The following is a 26,275-nucleotide window of genomic DNA, read 5'->3' as shown; positions in this document are numbered from 1 at the left end:
ATGATGTTAAAATTTAACATACTTTTTAAATCATAGCACATCCTATTTTACAATACACAAAATAGAGATATATAAAAGAAGTTAAGCTCTGGCTGGTAGGCACAGTGCTAGAGTGTCGGCCTCGCATGCAAAAGTCCCTGGTTTGTTTCCTGGCTAAGGCACACAGGAGAATCGAGCACCTGCTTCTCCACCTCTCACCCTCTTCTTCCTCTCTGTCTTTCCCTTCCCCTCCCTCAGCAGAAGCTCCATTAATGGAAAGATAACTAGGGCGCTGGAGATGGCTCCTTGGCTTCTGCCTCAAGCGCAAGAATGGATCTGGTCGCAAAAGGTCTATGACCAGGGGTTGAAGAGCATCAGCCCCTGGTGGGCAGAACATCGCCCCCTGGTGGGCGTGCCCAGTGGAACTCGGTCGGTCACATGCTGGAGTCAGTCTGATTGTCTCTCCAGTTTCCAGCTTCAAAAAAATAGAGAACAAGAAGAAGTTAAAAAGACAGAAGTTAAAAGCGTAAAAATGGAAGTCATTGAGTGAATGTACATGAGTTTCTAGCACAGTGCCTAGTAGATGATGGTCACTTTCAAAGACTTTATGAAAGCATGACTGGAAGAAAAAGAAAAAAAGTAGATGAACCGAGAGATTTTCAGAAAATAAACCACTAAGGATACATAAAATCTTTATGGAAACTGCAAATTAGAATCAAAGTTTATAGACAACGCTGTCTACCAAAATATTTCTTTACACCAGTAATGAGGCATGATTTCCAAGATGCACACGAGGTGTCAGCAGAGAAGCACATGTAACGGAGACCATTATTGTATGTGCTATGGAGCAAGTTCCAGCCAACTTCATAGGATTGAAATGATACCAATATATCTCTTGCTTTCACTACAATTAACATAGAAAGAAGTAGCAAGCAGTAACTAGAATTTATTTATATTTACAAGTTATAAAAGTTTCTTTTAGATAGCCTTAAATTCAACATAGTTAGATAACGCACAACACCAAACGGATGTATTTTTTCAGGTGAACTGATCTGAGCTGTTATTCCTAAGGTGCTCATGAGGTGGAGGCAGGGAAGCGCAGTTGGAAAACATTTACCTCAGATAATCCTGTATGTTCTTTTAAGCAAGTTTCCACTACATCTAACCTTAGAAATGATATAAAGCATGTTTCTTGTTGTCATTACACTTAATATAGTAAACAGTAATAGAAATTAATAAAATTACCTTTTTTGACAGTAAGGAAACTATTCCTAAATAACCCCCTCCTAAAAATCACAATTAAAGTTGCAAAATACCTCAAAATTATTGGAAATAAAAGCTACATAAGAAAAGTAATTGAAAAAAAGGAGTGATGAATATACTTTATTGCAAGAAAACCTTAATTTACATAGCCTTTCTCCCTATATTAAGAACAGGATACTAAATAAAATCCAAAGAAAGTAAAAAAAAAAATGTTCACAGACTGAGCAGGCGATTTTGCAGTGGTTAGAGTAATTGACTGAAATGCGGAGGACACAGGCTTGAGATCCTAAGGGCGCCAGCTTGAGCATGGATTCATGTGGCTTGAGCAAAGCTCAGCAGCTTTTACCCAAAGTCACAGGCTCAAGATAGTGGTCATTCGTTCAGTTGTGGCCCCCGTGTCAAGGCACATATGAGACAGGAGTCACTGAACACGTAAGGGCTCACAATGAAAAACTGATGATTGATCTATGACATGGCCCATAATTAAAAATCTGCCCATTTCTGTCTGTCTGTACCTATCTATCACTCTCTCTGACTCTTTCCCTGTCTCTGTAAAAAAAAAAAAAAGAAAAGAAAAAAAAGAAATGATTACATAGACATTTGCAGGGTGTATACAATATTTCCCTATGTATAAGACTCATCTTTTTTGAAAAATGTGGGGTTAGAAAACTGGGTGCGTCTTATAAAGTGGCTGTAGTATATTTTACTTGCTGTTCCCATTTATTGGCATTTGTTATCATTTTTGTAAAATTTGTGAACCAAAATTAATGTGCATCTAATACAAGGAGGCTTCTTATACATGGGGAAATATGGGACTTTAAGACCTTACCATTTATTTTCTCTTGGGGTGAGATTTTGAAAAATATAATTCATTATTCTATGCAGTTTAAGCTGCAAAAACAACAACGAAAAAGCCATTGTCATTTTTTCTTTTATTTATTTATTCATGTTAGATGCAGGATAAAGTGGGAAAAATACAAACAGATAGTCAGAAACATCAATCTGTTACTGTATGTGCCTTGACGCAGGAGCAAACCTATGACATTAGCGTATAAGTGTGATACATTTACTACTGAGCTCTCTGGTGAGAGCAAGCCATTGTCTTTTGGGGAAAAAATTTTCTAGAAAAAATCAGAGGTAATTAAAAATAAAATGATTATCTAGTCTGCTGTGGTGACAACACCAGAAGACTTTTCTTTGCTCTTTAAATTCAGGTGCATTATCACTATTTCTAATTTTTTAGCACAAAGTGACCCCTTTCCTATCATGCACTTTCTCTCTTAATGTGGCAGCAGTCCAGACTGAGAGACCTCCTAAGCCTTGGACATCAGAATTTATCTGAGCATTGATCACCACATACAAGCTGGGTTCTTTTGCTCACAGAACACCTCCCAGGGTCTTTGTTTCATAACTTCTATATTTTCTCAGTTTTACATCTGTAAACATGCATTGCTGATAAACTGAGACTTATGTCTCAGCTCAGCCTTCAGAGAAACTGAAATATTGAACCTCACCACAATAAATCCTAACTGACACCAAAAAATATTGCAATGCCAAATTCAGTGCTTGTTAAACTTATAATTATTTTATTTATGTATATTTTTTTCTTTCTGTTTATCCCATGACAGTTTAGTATTCATAAAGACAGAAAGTGAGTCTGTCTCATTCACTATAGGCAACAAATATCGAGCACAGTGCCTGGCACATAATTGAAATACAATAAGTGTTTCCCAAATGAATTAATAAATAATAATTTGCATATATATACAGATATTCACAAATGACAGACACTGTCAATACAGAGAGATATGTTCACGTGCAATGCACATCTATGCACACAGATGTACAAACAATAAATATAGCTGAGTATATATATATAAAGGAATATAATAGGTACACAAAGAATATGGAAAGAAAATGTCTTAATATTAACAGTAGATATATCTGTTTGAAAATTTTTTGATGTTGCTTTTGAGATCATTTTTCTTGACTTCTGCAATAAGAATACATGTTTTAAAATATAAAATCTGTTAAAATTCAACATACTTGTCAAATCAAAGCAAACCTATTTTACAATACATGAAGTAGATGTATATTAAAGAAGTTCAAAAAACAAAATTTAAAAGAGTAGAATGGGAAGTCATTGAGTGCAGGGGCATGAGTTCCTAGAACCCTGCCTGGTATATGATGGGCACTTTCAAAGTCTGTAGGAAAGCATGGCTAGAAGGAAAAAAGAAAAACAAGATGAACTGAGAGATTTTCAGAAAACAAACCACTAAAAATACACAAAAACTTGACAGAAACAGCAAATTGGAATCAACGTTTATAGAGAAAGTTCTCTAACAAAAATATTCCTTTGGACCTGTACTGAGGCATGATTCCCAAGATGCACACGTGATGTCAGAAGGGAAGCATATGTAACAGAGACTGTTATTGTATTGCTATGGAGCAAGTTCCAGCCAACTTCATAGGATGGAAATAATAATGAGTGATTCTCTTGCTTTCACTACAATGAACGTTGAAAGAAGGAACAAGCAGTAACTAGTAATTCCATATATATATATATATATATATATATATATATATATATATATATATATATGTTATAATACTTTACTTTAGTTAGCCTTGCCTTCAACATTGATGGATAATTCACAAAACACAACTGATGTATTTTTCCAGGTGAACTGATCTGAGCTGTTATTCCAAAGGTGCTCATGAGGTGGAGGCAGGGAAGCGCAGTTGGAAAACATTTACCACAGATAATCCTGTATGTCCTTTCAAGCAAGTTTCCACTACCTCTAACCTTAGAAATGATATAAAGCATGTTTCTTGTTGTCATTACACTTAATATAGTAAACAGTAATAGAAAAGAATGAAAAATTCCTTTTCTGAAGGTCAGGAAATCCACTCTTATAAAACCATCCTCTTAAAATCATAATTCAGGTTGCAAAATACCTTAAAATTAATGGAAATAAAAACTACCCAAGAAACCTATGTAAAAATATAGTGATAAATATATTTTAGGGCAAGAAAACCTGAAAATACACAGCTTTTCCACCCATACTGAGAAACACAATACTAAATAAAATTCAGAAAAAGTAAAAAAAAAAAAAATGATCACAGCCTGAACAGGCGATGACGCAGTGGTTAGAGTATTTAACTGGAATGTGCAGGACCCAGGTTTGAGATCCCAAGGGTGCCAGCTTGAACATGGGCTCCTGTGGTTTGAGCAAAGCTCACCAGCATTGTTCCAAGGTCGCTGGCTCGAGCAACTGGTCACTTGATCAGCTGTAGCTCCCTGGTCAACACACATAAGAGACAAGAGTCAATGATCAGGAAAGGGGTCACAAAGAAAAACTGATGATTGATCTGTGTAGTGGCACATAATAAAAAAAAATTTCCATTTCTGTCTGTCTGTCCCTATCTATCCTTCTCTCTGACTCTCTCCCTGTTTTTATAGAAAAAAGAAAAGAAAAAAAGAAATTGTTCACAGAGACATTTGGAGAGTGTACACCATATTTCCCCATGTATAAGACTCATATCTTTTAAAAAATGTGGAGTTAGAAAGTTATCTTTGTTTCATAACTTCTATATTTTCTCAGTTTTATACCTGAGAAAATATAGTGCATATTACACAGTAGTTGTAGTATCTTTTACCTGCATTTTCCATTTACTGAAATTTGTTATCATTTTCTCACAATTTGGGTCCCAAAATTAAGGTGCATCTTATACAGGGAGGTTTCATACACATGGAGAAATAAGGTACTTTACAACATTACCATTTATTTTCTCTTGGGGTGAGATTTTGAAAAACATAATACATTCTTCTATGCAATTTAAGCTGCAAAAACAACAACAACATAGCCATTGTCATTTTTTATTTTATTTATTTATTTATTTTAGAGCCAACATAAAGAGGAAAAAAGACAGGCAGAGAGTCAGAAACATCAATCTTTTCCTGTATATGCCTTGACACAGGAACAAACCTATGACATTAGCATATTGGTGTGATGCTTTAACTACTGAGCTCTCTGGTGAGAGCAAGTCATTGGATTTTGGTGAAAATATTTACTAGAGAAAACCAGAGGTAATTAAAAAATAAAATGATAATCTAATCTGCTGTGGTGACAGCACCTGAAGAATTCTCTTTACCCTTGAATTTCAGGGGCATAATTATTGTTTCCATTTGCTTAGCACAAAGTGACTCCTTTCCTAACATGCACTTTATCTTGTGCCTTTGCAGTAGTCCAGACCGAGAGACCTATGTTTGGACATCAGAATTTCTCTGAGCTTTGGCCACCACATAGAAGTTAGAAAGTATTTCTCACAGAACACCTCGCAGGGTCTTTGTTTCATAACTTCTATATTTTCTCAGTTTTATACCTGAGAACAAGCATTGCTGAAAATCTGAGACTTATGTCTCAGCTCCACCTTCTGAGGAACTGATATACTGAACCTCGCCACAATAAATCATAACTGACACCAAAAATATTGCACTACCAAATTCAGTGCTTCTTAAACTTACTATATTTTTATTTATGTATATATTTTTTCTTTCTGTCTACCCCATGACAGTGTAGTATTTATAAAGACAGAAAGTTAGTCTGTCTCTTTCTCTATAGCCAGCCAGCATTGAGGACAGTGCCTGGCACATAATAGAAATAAAATAAGTGTTTCCAAAATGAATGAATGAATAAATAATCATATGCATACATACACAGATATCCCCAAATGACAGACACTGTCGACACAGAGAAATATGCTCATGTGCAATGCACATCTATACACACAGATGTACACAAACCCAATGTACCTGAGTATATATACATAGAGAAATATAAGAAGTACACAAAGAATATAAAAAGAAAATGTCATAATATTAACAGTTGATATATCTGTATGGAAATTTGTTGTTGTTGTTTCAGAGATCATTTTTCTTGCCATTCTGCAATAAGAATACATTTTTTATAATAAAAAATGATGTTAAAATTTAACATACTTTTTAAATCAAAGCACATCCTATTTTACAATACACGAAATAGATGTATATAAAAGAAGTTAAGCTTTGGCTGGTAGGCACAGTGCTAGAGTGTCGGCCTCGCGTGCAAAAGTCTTGGGTTTGATTCACAGCTACGGCACACAGGAGAAGTGACCACCTGCTTCTTCACCTCTCCCACTCTCCTTTCTCTCTGTCTCTCCCTTCCCTTCCCGCAGCAGGGGCTCTATTAAAGGAAAGATAATTCAGGCGCTGGAGATGGCTCCTTGGCTTCTGCCCCAGGCACAAGAGTGGTTGTGGTCGCAACAGGTCTACGACCCGAGGTTGCAGAACATGGGCCCCTGGTGGGCAGAACATCGCCCCCTGGTGGGCGTGCCAAGTGGTTCTCGGTCGGGCGCATGCGGGAGTCTGTCTGACTGTCCCTCTAGTTTCCAGCTTCAGAAAAATACAACACAAAAAGAAGTTAAAAAGACAGAATTTAAAAGCGTAGTAATGGAAGTCATTGAGTGAATGTACATAAATTTCTAGAACAGTGCATAATATATGATGGTCACTTTCAGACGAGATCGGGCGCATTCAGGGTGGTATGGCCGTAGACAATGATGGTCACTTTCAAAGACTTTATGAAAGCATGACTGGAAGGAAAAGAGAAAAACAAATGAACCGAAAGATTTTCAGAAAATAAACCACTAAGGATACATAAAATCTTTATAGAAACTGCAAATTAGAATCAAAGTTTATAGACAATGCTGTCTACCAAAATATTTCTTTACACCAGTAATGAGGTGTGATTCTCAAGATGCACACGAGGTGTCAGCAGAGAAGCACATGTAATGGAGACCATTGTTGTATGTGCTATGGAGCAAGTTCCTGCCAACTTCATAGAATTGAAACGATACCAATATATTTCTTGCTTTCACTACAATTAACATAGAAAGAATTAGCAAGCAGTAACTAAAATTTATTTATATTTACAAGTTATAAAAGTTTCTTTTAGATAGCCTTAAATTCAACATAGTTAGATAATGTACAACACCCAATGGATGTATTTTTCCAGGTGAACTGATATGAGCTGTTATTCCAAAGGTGCTCATGAGGTGGAGGCAGGGAAGCACAGTTGGAAAACATTTACCAAAGATAATCCTGTATGTTCTTTCAAGCAAGTTTCCACTACATCGAACCTTAGAAATGATATAAAGCATGTTTCTTGTTGTCATTACACTTAATATAGTAAACAGTAATAGAAATTAATAAAATTATTTTTTTGACGGTAAGGAAATTATTCCTAAATAAATCCCCCCCTAAAAATTACAATTCAATTTGCAAAATACCTCAAAATTATTGGAAATAAAAGCTACATAAGAAAAGCTATTGAAAAAAAGGAGTGGTGAATATATTTTATTGCAAGAAAACATTAATATACACAGCCTTTCTCCCTATATTAAGAACAGGATACTAAATAAAATCCAAAGAAAGTAAAAAAAAATGTTCACAGACTGAGCAGGTGATTTTGCAGTGGTTAGAATAATTGACTGAAATGCGGAGGACACAGGATTGAGATCCCAAGGGCGCCAGCTTGAGCGTGGATTCATAGGTTTGAGCAAAGCTCAGCAGCTTTTGCCCTAGGTCGCTGGCTCAAGATAGCGGTCACTCGTTCAGCTCTGGCCCCCGTGTCAAGGCACATATGAGACAGGAATTAGTGAACACGTAAGGGCTCACAATGAAAAACTGATGATTGATCTGTGACATGGCCCATAATTAGCCCATTTCTGTCTGTCTGTCCCTATCTATCCTTCTCTCTGACTCTCTCTCAGTTTTTGTAAAAAAGAAAAAAAAAGTCAAAAAGAAATGTTCAGAGAGTTATTTGGAGAGTGTATACCATATTTTTCCAAGTATAAGACATATCTTTTGAAAAATGTGGAGTTAGAAAACTGGGTGCATCTTATACAGTGGTTGTACTATTTTTTACCTGCATTTCCTGTTTATGGAATTTGTTATCATTTCCTCACAATTTGTGCCCCAATATTAAGATGTGTCTTATATAAGATGTGGCTTAATATTAAGATGTGGCTTATAAGAAGCCAGGGAGGCTTCTTATACATGGGTAAATATGGTACTTTACAACATTACCATTTATTTCAACTTGGGGTGCGATTTTGAAAAACATAATTCATTCTTCTATGCAATTTAAGCTTCAAAAACAACAACAAGAAAGCCATTGTCATTTTTTATTTTATTTATTTATTTATTTTAGAGGCAACATAAAGGGGAAAAAAGACAGACAGAGAGTCAGAAACATCAATCTGTTTCTGTATATGCCTTGACCCAGGAGCAAACCTATGACGTTAGCATACGGGAGTTATAAGTACTAATCTCTTTGGTGAGAGCAAGCCATTGTGTTTTGAGAAAAAAAAATTACTAGAGAAAACCAGAGGTAATTAAAAAATAAAATGATAATCAAATCTGCTGTGGTCACAGCACCTGAAGAATTCTTTTTACTCTTGGATTTCAGAGCCATAATCACTATTTCTATTTGCATAGCACAAAGTGACCCCTTTCCTAACATGCACTTTTTCTTGTGCCTTGGCAGTAGTCCAGACTGAGAGACCTCCTATGCTTTGGAAATCAGAATTTATCTGAGCTTTGGCCACCACATAAATGTTAGGATCTATTTCTCACAGATCACCTCCCAGGGTCTTTGTGTCATAACTTCTATATTTGCTTAGTTTTATACCTGAGCACATGCATTGCTGAATTACTGAGACTTATGTCTCAGCTCTGCCTTCTGAGGAACTGATATAATGAACCTCACCACAATAAATCATAACTGACACCAAAAATATTGCACTACCAATTTTAGTGCTTCTTAAAATTACGATTTTTTTATTTATGTATATATTTTTTCTTTCTGTCTACCCCATGACAGTGTAGTATTCATAAAGACAGAAAGTTAGTCTGTCTCATTCACTATAGAGAGCCAGCGTTGAGGACAGTGTCTGGCACATAATAGAAATACAATAATTGTTTCTTGAATGAACGAATGAATAAATAATCATTTGCATACATACACAGATATCCAGAAATAGCAAACACTGTGGACACAGAGAGATATGCTCATTTGCAATGCACATCTGTGCACACAGATGTACACAAACCCAAAGTACCTGAGTATATATACCTAAAGAAATATAAGAATTACACAAAGAATAGGAAAAGAAAATGTCATAATATTAACAGTTGATATATCTCTATGAAAATTTGTTTTTGTTGTTTTAGAGATCATTTTTTTTGCAATTCTGCAATAAGAATACATTTTTATAATAAAAAAGATTTTAAAATTTAACATACTTTTCAAATCAAAGCACATCCTATTTTTCAATACATGAAGTAGATGTATATAAAAGAAGTTAAGCCATGGCTGGTTGGCACAATGCTAGAGTGTCGGCCTCATTTGCAAAAGTCCCGGGTTTGATTCCCAGCCAGGGTACACAGGAGAAGCAACCACCTCCTTCTCCACCTCTCCCCATCTCATTCCTTTCTGTCTCTCCCTTTCCCCTCCTGCAGCAGAGGCTCCATTAAAGCAAAGATAACCCAAGCACTGGAGATGGCTCCTTTGTTCTTCCCCAGGTGCAATTGTGGCTCTGGTCACAACAGGTCTATGACCGGGGGTTGCAGAGCATCGGCCCCTGGTGGAAAGAACATCGCCCCCTGGTGGGCATGCTGAGTGGATCTCGGTTGGGCGCATGTGGGAGTCTATCTGACTGTCTCTCTAGTTTCCAGCTTCAGAAAAATACAACACAAAAAGAAGTTAAAATGACAGAAATTAAAAGCGTAGAAATGGAAGTCATTGAGTGAATGTACTTGAGTTTCTATCACAGTGCCTAGTATATGATGGACACTTTCAAAGGCTTTATGAATGCATGGTTGAAAGGAAAAGAGAAAAACAAAATGAACCGAGAGATTTTCAGAAAACAAACAACTAAGGACACATAAAATCTTTACAGAAACTGCAAATTACAATCCAAGTTTATAGTCAACACTGTGTACCAAAATATTCCTTTGCACCAGTAATGAGGCATGATTCCCAAGATGCACACGAGGTGTCAGCAGAGAAGGACATGTAACAGAGACCATTATTGTATGTGCTATGTAGCAAGTTCCAGCCAGCTTCAGAGGATAGAAATGATACCAAGTATACCTCTTGCTTTCACTACAATTAACATTGAAAGAAGTAGCAAGCAGTAACTCGAATTTATATTTACAAGTTATAAATGTTTCTTTTAGATAGCCTTAGATTCAACATTGATAGATAATGCAAAACACGCAACAGATGTATTTTTTCAGGTGAACTGATCTGAGCTGTTATTCCAAAGGTGCACATGAGGTGGAGGCAGGGAAGCACACTTGGAAAACATTTACAACAGATAATCCTGTATGTCCTTTCAAGCAAGTTTCAAATACCTCTAACATTAGAAATGATATAAAGCATGTTTCTTGTTGTCATTACACTTAATATAGTAAACAGTAATAGAAATTATCTAAAAATCCCTTTTTTCAAGGTAAGAAAATTCACTCATAGATAACCCCCCCCTCAAAATCACAATTCAAGTTGTAAAAGACCTTAAAATTAATGGAAGTATAAACTACAAAAGGAAACCTATGGAAAAAGTTAGTGATAAATATATTTTAGAACAAGAAAACCTTAAAATACTCAGCCTTTCAACCCATAGTAAGAACCAGGATACTAAATGAAATCCAGAGATAATAAAAGAAAAAAATGTTCACAGCCTGAGTAGGTGATTGCACAGTGGTTAGCCCATTTGACTGGAATGCTGGGAACCCAGGTTTGAGATTCCAAGGGCGCCAGCTTGACCATGGGTTTATATGATTTGAGCAAAGTTCACCAGCTTAAGACCAAGGACACTGGCTCAAGCAATCAGTCACTCAATCAGTTGCAGTCTTCTGGTCAAGTCACATATGAGACAGGAGTCAATGAACATGTAAGGGATCACAACCAAAAACTAAATATTGATATGTAACGTGGCACATAATAAAAAAATCTCCACTTTTTCTCTCTGTCCCTATCTATCCTTGTCTCTGACTCTTACCCTGTTTCTGTAAAAGAAAATAAAGGAAAAAAAAAAGAAATATTCACAGAGACTTTTCGAGTGTGTATACCATATTTCCCCATGTATAAAACTCATCTTGTTTGAAAAAATGTCGGGTTAGAAAACTGTTTGCATCTTATAAAGATGTTGTTGTATTTTTACATGCATTTTCCATTTATTGGCATTTGTTATCATTTTCCCAAACTTTGTGCCCCCAAATTAAAGTGCATCTTATAAAGGCAGGCTTCTTATACATGGGGAAATATGGTACTTTAAGACCTTACCTTTTATTTCTTCTTGGGGTGAGATTTTGAAAAACATAACTCATTCTTCTATGCAATTTAATCTGCAAAAACAACAACAAAAAAGCATTTGTCATCTTTTCTTTTATTTATTTATTCATGTTAGAGACAGGATAAAGGGGGGAAATGACAGACAGATAGTCAGAATCATCAATTTGTTACTGTATGTGCCTTCACCCAGGAGAAAACCTATGACATTAGCATATGGGTGTCATGCTTTAACTAATGAGCTCTCTGGTGAGAGCAAGACATTGTCTTTTTGGATAAAATTTACTAGAGAAAACCAGAGGAAATTAAAAAAAATATGATAATCTGGTCTGCTGTGGTGACCACACCAGAAGACTTTTATTTGTACTTGAAATTGAGGGGCATAATCACTATTACTAATTGTTTAGACAAAATGACCCCTTTGCTAAAATGCACTTTCTTTTCTGCCACAGCAGAAGTCCAGACTAATAGAGCTTCTAAGTTTTTGACATCAGAATTTATCTGAGCATTGTTCACCACATACAAGCAAGGTTCTTTTGCTCACTTAACACCTCCTATATTTTTGTAGTTTTATAACTAAGAACACGCATTGCAGAAAAACCGAGATTGATTTCTCAGCTCTGCCTTCTAAGAAACTGATATACTGCACCTCACCACAATAAATCATAACTGACACCAAAGATATTCCACTACCAAATACAGTGCTTGATAAACTTACGATTATTTTATTTATGTATATTTTTTTTCTTTCTGTCACCCCATGACAGAGTAGTATTCATAAAGACAAAAAGTGAGTCTTTCTCATTCTGTCGAGCAGAGTGCCTGGCACATAATAGAAATACTATAAATGTTTCCTGAATGAATGAATATATATTTATTTGCATAAGGACACAGATATGCACAAATGACAGACACTGTGGACACAGAGAGATATGCTCATTTGCAATGCACATTTATGCACACTGATGTAAACACACCCAATGTGCCAGAGTATATATACATAGAGAAATATAAGAGGTACACAAAAAATATGGGAAAAAAATGTCCTAATTTTAACAGTAGATATATCTGTATAAAAATTTGTTGATGTTCTTGTTTTAGAGATTATATTTTTTGCACTCCTGCAATAAGAATACATTTTTTACAATAAAAAAGCTGTTAAAATTCAACATACCTGTCAAATCAAAGCACATCCTATTTTACAATACACGAAGTAGGTGTATATAAAAGAAGTTAAGCCCTCGCTGGTTGGTTCAGTGGTAGAGCGTCAGCCTCGCATTCAGAAGTCCAGGGTTCGATTCCCGGCCAGGTCATACAGAAGAAGCACCCATCTGCTTCTCCACCTCTCCCCCTCTCCTTCCTCTCTGTCTCTCCCTTCCCCTACAGCAACTGAGGCACCATTGGAGCAAAGAAAACCAGGGCTCCTCAGTGGCTCTGGTCACAACAGAACTATGACCCGGGGTGCAGAGCATCCTCCCCTGGTTGGCAGAGCTTCGCTCCCTGGTGGGCATGCCAAGTGGATCTCGGTCTGGTGCATGTGGGAATCTGTCTGACTGTCTCTCTCATTTCCATCTTCAGAAAAATACAGAAAAAAATAAGTTAAAAAGACAGAAGTTAAAAGTGTAGAAATGGAACTCATTGAGTGCACATACATGAGTTCTTAGCACAGTGCCTGGTATATGATGGGCACTTTCAAACACTCAATGAAAACATCGTTATAAAGAACGGACAAAAACAAGATAAACCGAGACATTTTCAGAGAACAAACCACTAAGGATACATAAAATCTTTACAGAAACTAAAAATTAGAGTCAAAGTTTATAGACAATACTGTCAACCAAAATATTCCTTTGCACTAGTAATGAGGCGTGATCCTCAAGATGCACACGAGGTGTCAGCAGAGAAGCACATGTAACAGAGAACATTATTCTATGTACTATGTAGCAAGTTCGAGCCAAATTCTGAAGATTGAAGTGATACCAAGTATATCTTTGCTTTCACTACAATTAACGTTGAAAGGACTAGCAAGCAGTAACAAGAATTTCCTTATATTTACAAGTTATAAAAGATTCTTTTAGATATTCTTGGATTCAATATTGATAGATAACGCACAACACCCAACTGATGTATTTTTCCAGGTGAACTGATCTGAGCTGTTATTCTAAAGGTGCACACAAGATTGAGGCAGGGAAGCACATTTGAAAAAATTTACCACAGATAATCCTGTATGGTCTTTCAAGGAAGTTTCCACTACCTCTAACCTTAGAAATGATATAAAACATGTTTCTTACTGTCATTACACTTAATATAGTAAGCAGTAATAGAAATTAACCAAAAATTTCTATTTTGATGGTAAGGAAATTATTCCTAAATAACCCCCCCTCAAAATCACAATTCAAGTTGCAAAATACCTTAATATTATTGGAAATAAAATCTACAAGAAGAAACCTATTGAAAAATGTAGTGATGAATATACTTTATGGCAAGAAAACCTTAAAATACACAGCCTTTCTACCTATATTAAGAACCAGGATACTAAACAAAATCCAGAGAAAGTAAAAAATAAAACTGTTCACAGCCTCAGCAGGCAATGGTACAGTGGTTACAGCATTCAACTGGAATGCAGGGAACCCAGTTTTGAGATTCCAGTGTGGCCAGCTTGACCGAGGGCTCATATGATTTGAGCAAAGTTCACCAGCTTAAGCCCAAGGTCACTGGCTCAGGCAATTGGTCACTCGATCAGTTGTAGTCCCTTGGTCAAGTCACATATGAGACAGGAGTCAATGAACATGTAAGGGGTCACAACAAAAAATTGATGATTCATCTGTGACATGGCACATAATAAAAACTCTGTCCATTTCTGTCTGTCCCTATCTATTCCTTTCTCAGATTCTTTCCCAGTCTCTGTAAAAAAAAAAGGAATAAAAAAATGTTCACAGAGAAATTTGGAGGGTGTATACCATATTTCTCCATGTATAAGACTCATCTTTTTTGAAAAATGTTAGGTTAGAAAAATGCGAGTGACTTATACAGTGGCAACCAGTGTACAGCACAGTGCCTGGAACATAATAGAAATAAAATAAGTTTTAATGAAGGACAGAATAAACAGTTATTTGCATGCATACACAAACGAGGTGGCAGCAGAGAAGCACATGTAACAGAGACCATATTTTCTGTGCTATGGAGCAAGTTCCAGCAAACTTCAGATGATTGAAATGATATGAAGTGTATCTCTTGCTTACACTACAGTTAGCATTCAAACAGGTAGCGAAAAGTAACTTGAACTCCCTTATGTTTACAAGTTATGATTGTATCTTTTAGATAGCCTTCGATTCAACATTGATAGATAATGAACACACACCCAACTGCTGTGTTTTTCCAGGTGAACTGCTCTGAGCTGTTATTTCCAAGGTGCACACGAGGTGGCAGCAGGGAAGTGCTCTTGGAAAACATTTTCCACAGTTAATCCTGTATGTTCTTTCAAGCAAGTTTCAACTACCTCTAACCTCAGAAATGATATAAAGCATGTTTCTTGTTGTCAATACACTTAATATACTAAACAATAACAAAAATTAACTAAAATGCTTTTATTTAAGGTAAAGAAATTCACTCCTAAATAACCCCCCTCAAAATCACAATATAAGTTTCAAAATACCTTAAAATTATTGAAAAGAAAAACTACATAAGAAAATCTATGAAAAAATGTAGTGATGAATATGTTTTAGAGTAGTGAACCTTAAAATACACAGCCTTTTTACCCATACTAAGAAACAGGATACTAAATAAAATCCAGAGAATGTAAAAGATCAAAATGTTCACAGACTGACAAGGCAGTGGCACAGTGGGTAGAGCATTTGACTGGAATCCACAGTACCCAGATTTGAGATCCCTAATTCGCCAGCTTGAGCGTGGGCTCATCTCGTTTTAGCAAAGCTCAACAGCTTGATCCCAATGTCGCTGGCTTGAGCAAGGGGTCACTCGGTCAGCTGTAGCCCCCGGGTCAAGGCACATATGAGAGAGCAGTCAACTAAGGTGTCCATACATGAAAAATAATGATTGATCTGTGACCTGGCACATAATAAAAAAGTTTCTCCATTCCTGTCTGTCTGTCACTATCTGTCCCTCTCTCTCACTCTCTCTATGACTCTGGGAAAAAGAAAAAAAGGAAAGAAAAAAATGTTCTCAGAGACATTTGGAGTTTCTATCCATATTTTTCTATGTATAAAACATCATTTTTAAAAATGTAGGGTTTGAAACCTGGGTGCATCTTATACTGTGGTTGTTGTATTTTTACTTCCATTTCCTGTTTCTTTGCATTTCATATCATTTTCTCAAATTTTGTGCCCCAAAATTAAGGTGCTACTTATAGAGGGAGGCTACTTATACATGGGGATATATGGTACTTTACAACCTTACCACTTATTTCTTCTTGGGGTAAGATTTTGAAAAAAATAATTCATTCCTCTAAGCAATTTAAGCCGGAAAAGCACAAAAAAAATCTATTGTCATTTTTCTTTTATTTATTTATTAATGTTAGAGGGAGGAAGAGGGGGAAAACAGACACACAGATAGTCAGAAACATCAACGTGTTTCTGTATGTGCCTAGAACAAGGACCAGACCTATGATGTTAGTGTATGTGATAGCAAGTCATTGTATTTAGGGGGAAAATTACTAGAGAAAAAGTTAGGTAATTAAAAATAAAACAATAATCTAGTCTTCTGTGGTGAAACCCCAGAATACTTTCCTTTGCTCTTGACTGTTAGGGGCATAAAAAATATTTCTGACTGTTTACCACGATGTTACCCCTTTCCTAACATGAACTTTTTTCTTGTGCTGTTGCAGCAGTCCAGAGTGAGAGTCCTCCTAAGCTTTGGACATCAGAATTTATCTCAGCCTGGATCACCACTTACAAGCTCACAGAACAGCTCCCAGGATCTTTGTTTCAAAGCTTAAGAATTTTCTCAGTTTTATAGCTGAGAAGACGCATTGCTGAAGAACTGAGACTTAGGTCTCAGCTCTGCCTTTCGAAAAACTGATATACTGAACATTGCCACAATCAATAAAAACTGGGAACAAGATATTGCACTATTACATCCAGTGCTTGTCACAATTATAATTATTTTATTTATGTACATTTTCACACCCAATGTACCTTAGTACGTATAGATATAAAAATATAATAGGTACACTAAGAATATGGAAAGATAATGTGATAATATTAACAGTAGTTATCTCTGGATGAAAATTTGTTGTTTTGTATTCTATTCATTTTTTCTTGCACTTCTGCAATAAGAATACAGTTTTTATAGTAAAAAAGCAGTTACATTCAACATACTTTTCAAATCAAAGCACATCTTATTTTACAATACATTAACAAGATTTAAATAAAGGAGTCCAAAAGCAGTAGTAAAAATAGTAGAATGGGAATACATTGAGTGCACCAAGTACTCATACAGTTTTTTGCACAGTGCCTGGTATATGATGGGAACATTCAAAGGCTTTATGAAAGCATTGCTGGAAGGAAAGAAGAAAAACAAGGTGAACCAATAGATTCCCAGAAATCAAATCACTAAGAATACACAAAATATATACAGAACCGGCAAATTGGAATCAACGTTTGTGGACAATACTCTCTACTATTTCTTTTCTTTGAATCTGTTCTGAGGCGTGATTCTCAAGATGCACACGAGGTGGCAGCAGACAAGCACATGTAACAGAGACCATTATTGTATGTGCTATGCATCAAGTTTCAGCCAAATTTAGAGGATTGAAATAATATCAAATATGTCTATTGCTTTCACTAGAGTTAACGTTGAAACAAGTAGCAAACTGTAACTGGAAATTCCTTATATTTACAAGATATAAAAGTGTCTTCTAAATAGTCTTGGTTTCAACATTGATAGATAGTGCACAACTCCCAACTGCTCTGTTTTTTCAGGTGAATTGCTCTGACCTGTTATTCCCAAGCTGAACACGACGTTGCAGCAGAGAAGCGCACTTGAATAACATTTCCCACAGAAAATCCTTTATTTTCTTTCAAGCAAGTTTCAACTACCTCAAACCTTTGCAATGATATAAAGCATGTTTCTTCTTGTCATTACACTTACACTAGAAATCAGTAATAAAAACTAACTAAAAAACCCTTCCTTTTTTAAGTTAAGAAATTCACTCCTAAATAACCCCTGCTCAAAATCAAAATTTAAGGTACAAAACACTTAAACCTAATGGAAATAAAAACTACATAAAAAAACCTATGGAAAAATGTTGTGATGAATACATTTTAGTGGAAAAAAACCTTAAAATACACAATGTTTCCACCTATACTATGAAACAGGATACTAACCAAAATCCAGAGAAAGTAAAAGATGAAAATTTTCACAGCCTGAGGATGCGGTGGCGCGGTGGATAGAGCATTTGACTGGTATGCGGAGGACCAAAGTATGGGATCCCAAGTTCGCCAGCTTGAGCGTGGGCTTATGTGGTTTAAGCAAAGCTTACCAGCTTTAGCTCAATGGGCTCACTGTCTCAAGGAAGAGGTTACTCGGTCAGCCGTAGTTCCCTGGTCAAGGCACATTGAGAGAGCAGTTAATGAGCAACTAAGGTGTCACAACAAAAAACTGATGATTGATCTGTGACCTGGCACATAATAAAAAAAATACTCTTTGCCTTCCTGTCTGTGTTTCCCTATCTATCCCTTTCTCTGACTCTCTCACTGTCTCTGTAAAAAAATAAGAAAAGGAAAGAAAGAAAGAAAGAAAGAAAGAAAGAAAGAAAGAAAGAAAGAAAGAAGAAAGAAAGAAAGTGTTCACAGAGATATTTGGCGGGTGTATACCATATTTGCCCTCGTTTAAGACTCATCTTTTTTGAAAAATGTGGGGTTTGAAAACTGGGTGTATCTTATACAGTGGTTGTAGTATATTTTAATTGCATTTCCTGTTTCTTCGCATTTGTTATCATTTTCTCAAATTTTGTGCCCAAAAATGAAGGTGTGTCTTCTACAGGAAAGCATATTATGCATGGGGAAATATGGTACTTTACAAACTTACTACCTATGTTTTCTTGTGGTGAGATTTTGAAAAACATATTTCATTATTCTAAGCAATTTAAGCTGTGATAACAACAAAAAAATAGCCATTGTCATTTTTTATTTTATTTAATTATTCATATTAGAGGCAGGGTAACGGGGGGAAAAGATAGACAGACAGTCCGAAACATCAATCTGTTTCTGTATGTGCCTTGACACAGAAGCAAACCTATGACATTAGCGTATGGGTGAAATGATTTAACTACAGAGCTCTCTGGTGAGAGCAACCCATTGATTTTGGGGAAAAAATTTACTAGAGAAAACTAGAGGTATTTAAAAAATAAAATAATAATCTAGTCTGCTGTGTTGAAAACACCAGAAGAGTTTTCTATGCTCTTGAATTTCAGGGGCAGAATCACTACTTCTAATTGTTTAGCACAAAGTGACCCCTCTCCAAATATGCACTTTCTCTTGTGCCATGGCAGCAGTCCAGACTGAGAGACCTCCTAAGCTTTGGACATCATTAATTTAACTGAGCATTGCTCACCACATACAAGCTAGGTTTTTTTGCTCACAAAACAACTCCTAGGGTCTTTGTTTCATAACTTTTATATTTTCTCCATTTTTATACCTGAGAACACACATTACTGAAAAACCGAGACTTATGTCTCAGCTCTGCCTTTTGAGAAAGTGATATACTGCACCTGGCCACAATAAATCATAACTGACACCAAAGATATTGCACTACCAAATCCAGTGCTTGTTAAACTTACGATTATTTTATTTATGTATATATTTTTTTTATTTCTTTCTACCCCATACAGTGTCGTATTCATAAAGGCAGAAAGTGAGACTGTCTTATTCATGATAGGCAACCAGTTTCAAACACAGTCCCTGGAACATACTAGAAATACAATAAGCATTTCCTAAATGAATGAACAAATAGTCATTTGCATACATACACAGATATCCAAAAATGACAGACACTGTGGACACAGAGAGATATGCTCATGTGCAATGCACATCTATGCACACAGATGTACACACACCCAATGTACCTGAGTATATATACATAGAGAAATATAATAGGTACACAAGGAATATGAAAAGAAAATGTCCTAATAGTAACAGTACACATGTGTCTATGAAAAAATTTTTTGTTGTTTTTGAGATCTTTTTTTCTTGCACTTCTGCAATAAGAATACCTTTTTTATAATAAATAGCTTTTAAAATTCAACATACTAGTCAAATCAAAGCAAATACTCATTTACAATACAGGAAGTAGATTTATATAAAAGAAGTTCAAAAGACCGAAGTTAAAAGAGTAGAATGGGAAGTCCTTGAGTGCAGGGACATGAGTTTCTAGCACAGTGCCTGGTATAAATTGGGAACTTTCAAAGGCTTTATGAAATCATGTTTGGAAGAAAAGAAGAAAAACAAATGAACCAAGAGATTTTCAGAAAAAACCCACTAAGGATACACAAAAACTTGACAGAAATGGCAAATTGGAATAAATGTTTATAGCAATGCTCTCTAACAAACTATTTTTTGACCTTTACTGAGGCATGATTTCCAAGATGCATTCGAGGTGGCAGCAGAGAAGCACATGTAACAGAGAACATTAATATATGTGCCTTGGAGTAAGTTCCAGCCAAATTCAGAGGATTGAAATGAGAACAAGTATATCTCTTCCTATAACTGCAATTAACGTTGAAAGAAGTAGGAAGCAGTAACTAGAAATTCCTTATATTTACAAGTTACAAAAGCTCCTTTTAGATAGCCTTTGTTTCAACATTGATAGATAATGTACAAGACCCAACTGATGCATTTTTCCAGGAGAATTTATCTGAGCTGTTATTCAAAAGGAGCACACGAGGTGGCATCAAGGAACCGCACTTGGAAAACATTTACCACAGATTATCCTGTATGTTGTTTCAAGCAAGTTTCAACTACCTCTAACCTTAGAAATGATAGAAAGCATGTTTCTTGTTGTCATTACACTTAATATAGTAAACAGTAATAGAAATTAACTAAAAATCCCGTTGAAGGTACGGAAAATCACTCCTAAATAACACCCCCTTCAAAACTACAGTTCCAGTTGCCAAATACCTTAAAATTAATTGAAATAAAAACTACATAAAAAAACTATGGAAAAAGGTAGTGATGAATATATTTTATGGCAAGAAAACCTTAAAATACACAGCCTTTCCACCCATACTAAGAACCACAATACTAAATAAAATCTAGAAAAATAAAAGAAAAAAATGTTCACAGCCTGTGCAGGCGATGGTGCAGTGGTAAGAGCATTTGACTGGAATGCCGAGAACCCCGGTTTGAGATCCCAAGGAACCCAGCTTGAGTGTGGGCTAATGTGGTTTGTCAAAGCTCACCAGCTTGAGCCCAAGGTTGCTGGCATGAGCAATCGGTCACTTGATCAGCTGTAGCCCCCTGGTCAAGGCACATGTGAGACAGTAGTTAATGAACACATAAAGGGTCACAACAAAAAACTGATGATTTATTTGTGACCTGGCTAATAATATAAACTCTCTCCATTTCTGTCTGTCTGTCTTTTTCTATCTCTCCCTCTGACTCTCACCCTGTCTCTGTAAAAAAAAAAAAAAGAAAAGAAAAAAAGAAATGTTCACAGACTTTTGGCGCATGTATATCATATTTCCCCATGTATAAGACTCATCTTTTTTGAAAATGTGGAGTTAGAACACTGGGCTCATCTTATACAGTGGTTGTAATATTTTTTACTTACATTTTCCATTCATTCGCATTTGTTATGATTTTCTCGAAATACGTGCCCCAAAATTAAGGTCTGTCTTATACTGGGAGGCTTCTTTTACATGGGGAAATATGGTACTTTACAAATTTACCATTTATTTCCTCTTGGGGTGAGATTTTGAGAAACATAATTCATTCTTCTATGCAATTTAAGCTGCAAAAACAACAAGAAAAGAGCCATTGTCATTTTTTAAATTTATTTATTCATGTTAGAGGCAGGATAAAGAAGGAAAAAGACAGACAGATAGTCAGAAACAGCAATCTTTTTCTGTATGTGCCTTGACCCAGGACCAAACCTATGATATTTGCATATGGGTGCGATACTTTAACTATGGAGCTCTCCGCTGAAAGCAAGCCATTCTCTTTTGGGGCAGAAATTTACTAGAGAAAGGCAGAGGTAATTAAAAAATAAAACAATAATCTAGTCTGCTGTGGTGACAACACCAGAAGACATTTCTTTGCTCTTGAAATTCAGGGTCATTATCCCTATTTCTAATTGCTTCTCACAAACTGAACTTTTTTTGTAACATGTACTTTCTCTTGTGCCATGACAGCAGTCCAGACTGAGAGACCTCCTAAGTTTTGGACATCAGAATTTATCTGAGCATCAGTAACCATATAAAAGCTAGGTTCTTTTGCTCAAAGAACACCTCTCAGAATCTTTGTTTCATAACTTCTATATTTTCTCAGTTTTATACCTTAGAACACGCATTGCTGAAAAACTGCGACTTATTTCTCAGCACTGCCTTCTGAGAAACTAAACCTGGCCACAATAAATCATAACTGACACCAAAGATATTGCACTACCAAATTCAGTGCTTGATAAACTTATGATTATTTTATTTATGTATATTTTTTTCTTTCTGTCACCCCACGACAGTGTAGTATTCATAAAGACAGAAAGTGAGTCTGTCTCATTCACTATATGCAATTAGTATCAAGCACAGTGCCTGGCACATAATTGAAATACAGTAAGTGTTTCTTGAATAAATGAATAAATAAATAGTCATTTGCATAGATACACAGGTATCCACAAATGACAGACACTGTGGACAGAAAGAGATATGTTCATGTGCAATGCACATCTATGTACACAAATGTACACAAACCCAATTTACCTGAGTATATATACATAGAGAACTATAAGAGGTACACAAAGAAAGAAAATGTTCTAATATTAACAGTAGTTATATCTGTAAGAAATTTTGTTGTTGTTGCTTTTGGGATCATTTTTCTAGCTCTTCTGAAATAAGAATATTTTTTTTATAATAAAAAAGCTGTTGAAATTCAACATACTTGTCATATAAAAGCACATTCCATGTTAAAATACACAAAGTAGCTTTATATAAAGAAGTTAAAAAGACAGTAGTTCAAAGAGTGGAATGGGAAGTCATTGTGTGCAAGGACATGAGTTTGTAGCACAGTGCTTGGTATTTGATGGGCACTTTAAAATGCTATATAAAAGCATGGCTGGAAGGAAAGAAGAAAAACAAGATGAACCATTTGGTTTTCAGAAAGCAAAGCACTAAGTGTAAACAAAAATGGCATATTGGAATCACCATTTATAGACAATCTTTTCTACCAAAATTTTCCTTTGGACCTGTACTGCGGCTTGATTTACAAGATGCACACGTGGTGCCATAAGAGAAGCACATGGAACAGAGACTATTATTGTATGTGCTATGGAGCAAGTTCCGGAAAACTTCAGAGAATTGAAATGATACCAAGTATATCTCTTTATTTATGACAGTTAACGTTGAAAGAATTAGCAAGCAATAACTACAAATTTTGTATATTTACAAATTATAAAAGTTTCTTTAGGATAGCCTTGGATTCAACACTGATAGATAACGCACAGCAGACAACTGATGTATTTTTCCAGGTGAACTGACCTGAGCTGTAATTCCCAAGGGGTACACAAGGTGGCAGGAGAAATGCGCACTTCGAAAATATTTACCACATATAATCCTGTATGTTCTTTCAAGCAAGTTTCAAATACCTCTAACCTTAGAAATGATATAAAGCTTGTTTCTTGTTGTCATTACTCTTAATATGGTAAACAGTAATAGAAATTAACTAAAAATCCCCTTTTTTAAGGTAAGAAAATTAACTCCTATATAACCTCCCCTTCAAAATCACAATTCAATTTACAAAATACCTTAAAATTAATAAAAATAAATATACATAAGGTAACCTATTGAAAAAATGTAATGATGAAAATATTTTTGGGCAAGAAAACCTTAAAATACACAGACTTTTCACCAATAGTAAGAACCAGGATACTAAATAAAATCCAGAGAAAGTAAAGAAAAAAATGTTCACAGCCTGAGCAGGCGATGGTGCAGTGGTTAGAGCATTTGAGTTGAATGCGTAGGACCGTTTTGAGATCCCAAGGGTGCCAGCTTGAGCGTGGGATCATGCGGTTTGAGCAAAGCTCACCAGCTTGAGCTCAATGTTGCTGACTCGAGCCAGTGGTCACTCGATCAGCTGTCACCTCCTGGTCAAGGCACATATAAGACAGAGGTCAATGAATAACTAAGGTGTCACAACAAAAAACTGATGATTGATCTTTGATCTGCCACAGAATAAAAAAAAAATCTCTTTACATTCCTGTCCGTGTGTCCCTATATATCCGTCTCTCTGACTCTCTCCCTTTCTCTGTAAAAAAAAAATAAGAAAAAAATAAAAGGTTCACAGAGACATTCAGTGGCTGTATAGCATATTTCCCCTCATTTAAGACTCATCTTTATTGAAAACTGTGGGGTATGAAAACGGGGTGTGTCTTATACAGTGGTTGTAGTATTTTTTACATGCATTTCCTGTTTTTTTGCAGTTGTTATCATTTTTTCAAATTTTGTGCCCAAAAATGAAGGTGCCTCTTCTACAGGGAGGCATATTATGCATGTGGAAATATGGTACTTTACAAACTTACTACCTATTTCCTCTTGTGGTGAGATTTTGAAAAACATAATTCATTCCTCTATGCAATTTAAACTGCAAAAACAAAAAAAAATAGCCATTGTCATTTTTTGTTTTATTTAATTATTAATGTTAGAGAGAGGCATTGGGGGGAAAAAGACAGACAGTCAGAAACATCAATCTGTTTATATATGTGCCTTAAACAGGACCAAAGCTACTGTTTGGGTGTGATGCTCATATCACTGAGAAACTGACATACTGAACCTCACCACAATAAATCATAACTGACACCAAACATATTCCACTACTAAGTTAAGTGCTTGTTAAACTTATGTTTATTTTATTTATGTATATTTTTCTCTTTCTGTCTATCCCATTACAGTGTAGTATTTATAAAGGTAGAAAGTGAGACTGTCTCATTCACTATAGGCAACCAGTGTTGAGCACAGTCCCTGGCAATTAATCAAATACAATAAGTGTTTCCTGAATGAACAAATAGTCATTTGCATATGTACACAGTTCCACAAATGACAGACACTGTTGACACAGAGAGATATGCTCACGTGCAATGCACATTTATGCACACAGATGTACACACACCCAAAGTACCTGAGTGTATATACATACAGAAATATAATACATACACAAAGAATATGGAAAGAAATTGTCCTTATATTAAAAGTAGATATATTTGTATGAAAATTTGTTGTTGTTGTTTTTGTGATCATTTTTCTTGCACTTCTACTATAAGTATATTTTTCTATAATAAAAAAGCTGTTAAAATTCAACATACTTGTCAAATCAAAGCATATCCTATTTGACAATACACGGAGTTGATTTATGTAAAAGAAGTTCAAGAAAGATGACGTCAGAGTAATGGCGGGGTAGGAAGCAATACCGATAAATCTCCCCGTAACCTCAACAAGATGTTCAACCTGAAACAGAAAAACCTATCCTTGGAGCTTCCAGATGTTTTGCAATACACCCAAAGGTATGATCGAGCAAAAAATTTTCTAAATATATAACCAAATCCCAAAGGAAATAGGGAGTAAGAAATGCTCCGCCTTCCTCACTAACCTAAACAGGGCGGTTTTCACTGGAAACTGAGAATATAGAAACTAAGGCGGGCAAAGGGATGAATAGATCCAGGCTGCGGCACAAACGGCCAAACCAGGCTGTGGCATGGAGATCTAAGCTGAGGAAAAACTTTTCCTGTGACAACCCGGACAATACAGCTAACACTTGCGCCAAACCCAGACAAAGAAAGACAAGCGGGGCAGCCATTTTAACTGATCTCCTGATCGGCTCACACAGATAGTGAGTGAGAGCTTCCTTCCAGAGCCCCGGGAGGGAGTACCCGTGATACTCCACAGAGAGGTAGAGTCAGAGGCCTTTGTGTGGGCCGAAAGTTTCCGGGCCACCCCAGCGCCCTGGGAGAGCCACATACAGGGAGAAAGCAAGAGCTAATTCCAACACTGGAACTTTTCCATGTGGGCGGGAGGTTTCACTCAGCGGGCAAGACTCCGGCCTCACATCCTGGTCTGCGCTTATGGAGAGTGGGAATAAGACTCCTCCCAGCACCTCGGGAGTTGGAGCCCATGTTGTCCCACGTAGGGGAAGAGGCGAGGGCTTTTGTTTGGGCTGAGGGTGGAGTCTCAGGCTACCTCAGCGCCTTGAAAAAGCCGCACACGGGCATGGAGCGAGAGCCAATTCCAATGCTGGAACTTTTCAGTGCGGGCGGGGGATTTCACTCAGAGGGCAAGACTTCCGGTTTAACATCCTGGTCTGCACGTGCAGATAGTGAATGAGAGTTTCCTCCAAGCGCCCAGGAGTAAGTACCCGCCCGTGTTACTAGACAGAGTGGCAGAGCCAGAGGTCTTTCAGTGGGTGGAAGACCCGGCTGAT

The sequence above is a fragment of the Saccopteryx bilineata genome, chromosome 4 (assembly GCF_036850765.1).
Source record: "Saccopteryx bilineata isolate mSacBil1 chromosome 4, mSacBil1_pri_phased_curated, whole genome shotgun sequence".
NCBI classification, from domain to species: domain Eukaryota; kingdom Metazoa; phylum Chordata; class Mammalia; order Chiroptera; family Emballonuridae; genus Saccopteryx; species Saccopteryx bilineata.
Note: the sequence above shows the minus strand (reverse complement) of the source record.